A 7,073-nucleotide genomic window follows, 5' to 3' on the forward strand; every position below is an offset into this window, starting at 1 on the left:
TAAATTCTGGAAATGGAGCAAAAAAGTTTGATCAAACACATTCAAAATCTTCAGTTTAGTGGGTACAGTATCTGAATAAAAACACAGAGTTAATCAGTGGCTCCTTTTGGGGACTGGTCATAGCAGGGCTTTCTTGAAGGCTTTAAAGTCTAATACGAGTCTTGCACGGAATTTCCCCTTTGCCTCAAGTTGTTAACATCGCAGTATAATACTGTTGATGTTTATTTCTCTTGGTTTATGCTAATCAGAATAAATATCTCTTCAGTAATTCTCAAAACCTGTATCAATATCAGATGCATTTTGAAAATTAAACATTTTTTTTTTAGCAAAATTTGTTGGTCCTCACCTTGGTGTTGATGGCTGCAAATGTAGTGGAAGTCACAAATTTGAATCACTAGCAGTTATAAACTATTCAGAAAAATTTCACAGAATGATTTAGGCTGGAAAAGACAGAATCACAGAATCACAGAATGGTAGGGGCTGGAAGGGACCTCTGTGGATCATTTAGTTCTCATAAACAAGCTCAGGAACTGTGGGCTGGATGAGTGGTCGGTGAAGTAGATTGAGAACTGGATGAATGGCAGAACTCAGAGGGTTGTCATCAGCAGCGGCACTGAGTCTAGTTGGAGGCCGGTAACTAGTGGTGTCCCCCAGGGGTCAGTACTGAGCCCAGTCTTATTCAACTTCTTCATCAAGGACCTGGATGAAGAGTTAGAGTGTACCCTCAGCAAGTTTGCTGATGACACCAAACTGGGAGGAGTGGTGGATACACCAGAAGGCTGTGCTGCCATTCAGCGAGACCCGGACAGGCTGGAAAGTTGGGCAGAGAGGAAGCTGATGAGGTTCAACAAGGGCAAATGCAGGGTCCTGCACCTGGGGAGGAACAACCCCATGCACCAGTCCAGGCTCGGGGCGGACCTGCTGGAGAGCAGCTCCGCGGAGAGGGACCTGGCAGTGCTGGTGACGACAGGTTGACCATGAGCCAGCAGTGTGCCCTGGCTGCCAAGAAGGCCAATGGGATCCTGGGGTGCATTAGGAGGAGTATGACCAGTAGGTCGAGCGAGGTTCTCCTTCCCCTCTACACTGCCCTAGTGAGGCCTCATCTGGAGTACTGTGTCCAGTTCTGGGCTCCCCAGTTCAAGAAAGATGAAGAGCTACTGGAGAGAGTCCAGCGGAGGGCTATGAGGGTGATGAGGGGACTGGAGCATCTCTCCTACGAGGAGAGGCTGAGGGAGCTGGGCTTGTTCAGCCTGAAGAAGAGAAGTCTGCGAGGGGACCTAATATATGCTTATAAATATCTTAAGGGCGAGTGTCAGGAGGAGGGGGCCAAACCCTTTTCAGTGGTGTCCAGCGACAGGACAAGGGGCAATGGGCACAAATTGAAGCATAGGAAGTTCCGTCTGAACATGAGGAAGAACTTCTTCCCTCTGAGGGTGACGGAGCCCTGGAACAGGCTGCCCAGGGAGGTTATGGAGTCTCCTTCTCTGGAGATATTCAAGACCCGCCTGGATGAGGTCTTGTGCAGCCTGCTGTAGGCGACCCTGCTTCGGCAGGGGGGTTGGACTAGATGACCCACAGAGGTCCCTTCCCACCCCGAACATTCTGTGATTCTGAAAGGCTGAGGTAGATGGGCTTGTTCAGCCTGAAGAAGAGAAGGCTGAGAGGGGACCTTATAAATGCTTATAAATATCTGAAGGGTGGGTGTCAGGAGGATGGGGCCAGGCTCTTTTCAGTGGTGCCCAGTGACAGGACAAGGGGCAATGGGCACAAATTGAAGCACAGGAAGTTCCATCTGAACATGAAGAAGAACTTCTTCCCTCTGAGGGTGGCAGAGCCCTGGAACAGGCTGCCCAGGGAGGTTGCGGAGTCTCCTTCTCTTGAGATATTCAAGACCTGCCTGGATGAGGTCCTGTGCAGCCTGCTCTAGGTGACTCTGCTTTGGCAGGGGTGTTGGGCTAGATGATCTACAGAGGTCCCTTCCAACCCCTAACATTCTGTCATTCTGATTCTGTGATTTGAATCATAAATGAGACAGAAACCACCCAATCCCTATTCCTAAATGAGCTGCAAGTTATGCAAAAAGACTTCAGCCATCAATCAGGCGAGCAAATACTCGGCTGATTGCTCTGATGCTGAGATATTGAGGCCAATAGTCAGGAATTAGACGGTAAGGAAGCCAAGCACCTAGGATGCCTTGATAAGGATAAGGCATTGACAAAGAGATTGCAAAAGGGGCAGAAGTCCTCAGTCTTTTGGAGGTGACTCCTGTCAATTGAGAAGGACAGGTATTGCAAATTCCCAAAGCAAATGGACCACCTTTGAGGGAGGTATCCAGTATCTGAGGGAATTCGTTGTGGTGGAGGTGATCCATATCAACCTGGATGACAACCAGGTATCCAAAGACCAGGATGAAATATGGCGCTCACAGTACATGTGGCGAAAGTGTGCACAAAGTGCACCGACATCATATGCCAACACTCTGGTGATAGTGAACTGGACAGATGCAGAGGCATCAACTGTGGATGGATTGGCCAGCTGTTGCGTTACAAGGGATGAAGGAATTTGGCAGAAAGTAAACCCCCTTGCTTTCTAACTCTCCTCACCAGAGTGGGAGGCTAGGTGCGGCTGGGTTTAAATTCTGAGTGATATCCAATTTGTCACTACCAGTCCAGTCGCGTTTAATATGTATATTAAACTACCACAATTCTGGATAAACTAATAGCGGTCTGCACCTTCAGTCCAGTCGTGCTCATGAACTAGCACGGCCGTGCTCTAGGATTTGCTCATGTTCAGTGAGAAACTGTGACAACTGGTGACTTAAACAGTGCAGTTTATTTGTGCAACAGATTGTCCTGGGTTCGGCCAGGACAGGGGTAATTTTCACCAGAATCCAGGAAGGGGCACAGCCAGGCGGGCTGACCCCACCTGGCCAAACAGAGCAGGGTATTCCATACCATGTGCTGTCATGCTGGGTTCCGGTGGGGGGGAGATGGGCGGCGGGAACTCACTCGTGGCTCAGGAGCGCGCGGCGCCAGTCCGGTCCGGGAGAGCAGCTCTCTGGGTCGTGCGGTTTGTGTTGTGCTTTCTCCTCATCTGTATCGTTGCTGTTACTTTTCCCTTTGTTTGCTGTTCTGTTAAACTGCCCTTATCCCGACCCACCAGTTTCTGCCTGTTTCTTTCTGTTCTCCTCCGCTCCTATGGCTTGATTGCAGCTCATGTTTCACATTCATGGATGACCTGCGCGATGGTGTCCATGGTCAAGTCCACCCCTCAGTCATGAGCCCATCGGTATGTCGCGTCTTCCTTGGTGACCTGTGGTGTCATGGGCCCACCGAGCTAGAAACAGTTCACCCTTATGTTGCCAGTCCAGATCCACCTGAGCCACTTCAATTTTGGCAGTCTGATCCACCTGGTGGTTGTTTTGATGTTCTTCAGTGGCCTGACTCTTAGGGATGTGGGCGTCCACGTGACGGACTTTTACAGCCAACTGCTCCAGACGGGCAGCAATATCTTGCCACAATGGGGCAGCCCAGATAGGTTTGCCTCTGCGCTGCCAGTTGTTCTTCTTCCATTGCTGCAGCCACCCCCACAAGGCATTGGCCACCATCCAGGAGTCGGTGTAAAGATAGAGCACTGGCCACTTCTCTTGATCAGCAATGTCTAAAGCCAGCTGGATGGCTTTCACCTCTGCAAACTGGCTGGACTCACCTTCTCCCTCGGCAGTTTCCGCGACTTGTCGTGTAGGGCTCCATACAGCAGCCTTCCACCTCTGCTGCTTCCCCACAATACGACAGGACTCATCCGTGAACAGGGCATACTGTTTCTTCTCTTCTGGCAGCTGGTTATACAGTGGGGCCTCTTCAGCACGTGTCACCTCCTCCTCTGGCGATGCTCCAAAATCTTTGCCTTCTGGCCAGTCCATGATTACCTCCAGAATTCCTGGGCGACTGGGGTTTCCCATTCAAGCATGCTGGGTGATCACTGTGACCCACTTACTCCACGTAGCATCAGTGGCATGATGCGTAGGGGGGACCCTCTCTTTGAACATCCAGCCCAGGACCGGCAATCGTGGTGCCAGGAGGAGCTGTGCTTCAGTGCCGACCACTTCTGAAGCAGCTCGAACGCCTTCATATGCTGCCAGAATCTCTTTTTCAGTGGGAGTATAGTGAGCCTCGGATCCTTTGTATCCCCAGCTCCGAAACCCCAGGGGTCGACCTCGAGTCTCCCCTGGTGCTTTCTGCCAGAGACTCCAGGTTGGGCCATTCTCCCCGGCTGCGGTGTAGAGCACGTTTTTAACATCTTGCCCTGACCGGACTGGACCAAGGGCTACGGCGTGAACTATCTCCCGTTTAATCTGTTCAAATGCCTGTCGTTGCTCAGGGCCCCATTCAAAATCGTTCTTCTTCCGGGTCACGTGGTACAGAGGACTTAGAATCTGGCTGTAATTTGGGATGTGCATCCTCCAAAAACCCACAACACCTAAGAAGGCCTGTGCTTCCTTTTTGCTGGTTGGTGGAGACATAGCTGCTAATTTGTTGATGACATCCATTGGGATTTGACGGCGCCCATCCTGCCATTTTATTCCCAAAAACTGGATCTCTGGCGCAGGTCCCTTGGCTTTACTTCGCTTAATGGCGAAACCGGATTTCAGAAGGATCTGAACTCTTTTCTCACCTTTCTCAAAAACTTCCTCCGCTGTGTCACCCCATGCAATGATGTCATCGATGTACTGCAGATGTTCTTGAGCTTCACCCTTTTCCAGCGCAGTCTGGATCAGCCCATGGCAAATGGTGGGACTGTGTTTCCACCCCTGGGGCAGTCGATTCCAGGTGCACTGGATGCCCCTCCAGGTGAAAGCAAACTGTGGCCTGAACTCTGCTGCCAAAGGGATGGAGAAGAATGCATTAGCCATGTCAGTTGTAGCATACCACTTGTCTGCCTTTGACTCCAGCTGATAGTGAAGTTCTAGCGTGTCTGGCACAGCAGCACTCAGCGGTGGTGTGACTTCATTCAGGCCACGGTAGTCTGTTGTCAGTCTCCACTCTCCAGTAGATTTTCTCACTGGCCATATGGGACTATTAAAGGGTGAGTGAGTTTTGCTGATCACTCCTTGACTCTCCAGCTGGTGGATCAGCTGATGAATGGGGAGAAGGGAGTCTCGGTTGGTACGATATTGTCGCCGGTGCACCACTGTGGTCGCGATTGGCACCTGTTGTTCTTCAACCCTCAGCAACCCCACAATGGAAGGATCCTCCGAGAGACCAGGCAAAATGGACAGCTGTTTAATTTCTTCTGTCTCCAAAGCAGCTATGCCAAAAGCCCACCGATACCCCCTTGGGTCCTTGAAATACCCTCTCCTCAGGTAGTCTATACCAAGGATGCATGGAGCCTCGGGGCCAGTTACAATGGGGTGCTTCTGCCACTCCTGCCCAGTGAGGCTCACTTCAGCCTCCAATACACGCAGCTCTTGGGACCCCCCTGTCACTCCCGAAATGCAAATGGACTCTGACCCTTTGAAATCTGATGGCATTAAAGTACACTGTGCACCAGTGTCCACTAGAGCCTTATACTCTTGTGGGTCTGACGTGCCAGGCCACTGAATCCACACCGTCCAATAAACACAGTTGTCTCTTTCCTCCACCTGGCTGGAGGCAGGGCCCCTCTAATCCTGGTCAGAGAAATTGCTGCTCACCTGCTGTAAAAATGACTTGGAGGTCCCCTCCAGAGGATCGGAATCAAGATCAAACTGTCTACCTGGTCTGGAGTGCTGGCTGCTGGAAACTGGAGCGGCATTTTTCCTAACAGAATCCCCTTTGGTGATTGTTTTACCTCGCAACCCACACACTCGTGCCTCTAGACTTGAGGTAGGTTTTCCATCCCACTTCCTCATGTCCTCTCCGTGGTCATGCAGGTAGAACCACAGGGTGCCTCGTGGTGTGTAGCCTCTGTATTCACAGAATCACACAATCACAGAATGGTAGGGGTTGGAAGGGACCTCTGTGGGTCATCTAGTCCAACCCCTCTGCCGAAGCAGGGTCACCTACAGCAGGCTGCACAGGACCTTGTCCAGGCAGGTCTTGGATATCTCCAGAGAAGGAGACTCCACAACCTCCCTGGGCAGCCTGTTCCAGGGCTCCGTCACCCTCAGAGGGAAGAAATTCTTCCTCATGTTCAGACGGAACTTCCTGTGCTTCAGTTTGTGCCCATTGCCCCTTGTCCTGTCGCTGGGCACTACTGAAAACAACTTGGCCCCATCCTCTTGACACCCACCCTTCAGATGTTTGTAAGTATATATTAGGTCCCCTCCCAGCCTTCTCTTCTTCAGGCTCTCTCCTGAGCAGAGAAACGCCTTCCCCTAATATCTGAGACACTGGCCCGTACAGGTGTGGAGTAGGATATATTCTCTTTGATTTGCTGCACCTCCCAGGCCAGTTTCTCCACAGCTGAGACAACGGAGGAAGAGAGACTTTCCTCATAATGCCAGAGTCGGACAGCCACCTCATCCACTTTTGGTGCCTCTTTACCTTTCCAGTCTACGACTGCCAATGATTTGGCATATGAGGATGGTGCGCTCCACACAAACTTCCTCCACATGTGTCCTGTGCACTGGACTTCATCTGGATCTGGGGGTAACTGCTCATCGTCTGGTTCATAGTAAACCAGCTCCCGCACAGCTAATTCCCTCAAGTACTGAATACCCCTTTCCATATTGGTCCACTTGCCAGGATAGCATACGAAATCATCACTGAAGGGGTACCTCTCCCTCATCCCTGACAGAAGCCTCCTCCAGAGGCTGAGGACTTGTTCCTTTTTCCCAATGGCCTTGTCAATGCCCCCATCCCTGGCCAGGGATCCCAGCTGCTTGCCCTCTAATTCCAAGCTACTGGCCCCGTTATCCCAGTACCGCAGCAGCCAGGTGGCAATGTGCTTGCCTGAGTGGCGGCTGAAATCTTTCCGCATGTCTCGCAGCTCACCCAGGGACAGGGACTGGGTGATGATTTCTGTCTCTATCTCCCTCGATGACCCTGGCTCATTGTCATCCCTCCCGGAGCGATCTGCTCTCTTTGCGTCTT

The sequence above is a fragment of the Opisthocomus hoazin genome, chromosome W (genome assembly GCF_030867145.1).
Source record: "Opisthocomus hoazin isolate bOpiHoa1 chromosome W, bOpiHoa1.hap1, whole genome shotgun sequence".
Lineage (NCBI taxonomy): Eukaryota > Metazoa > Chordata > Aves > Opisthocomiformes > Opisthocomidae > Opisthocomus > Opisthocomus hoazin.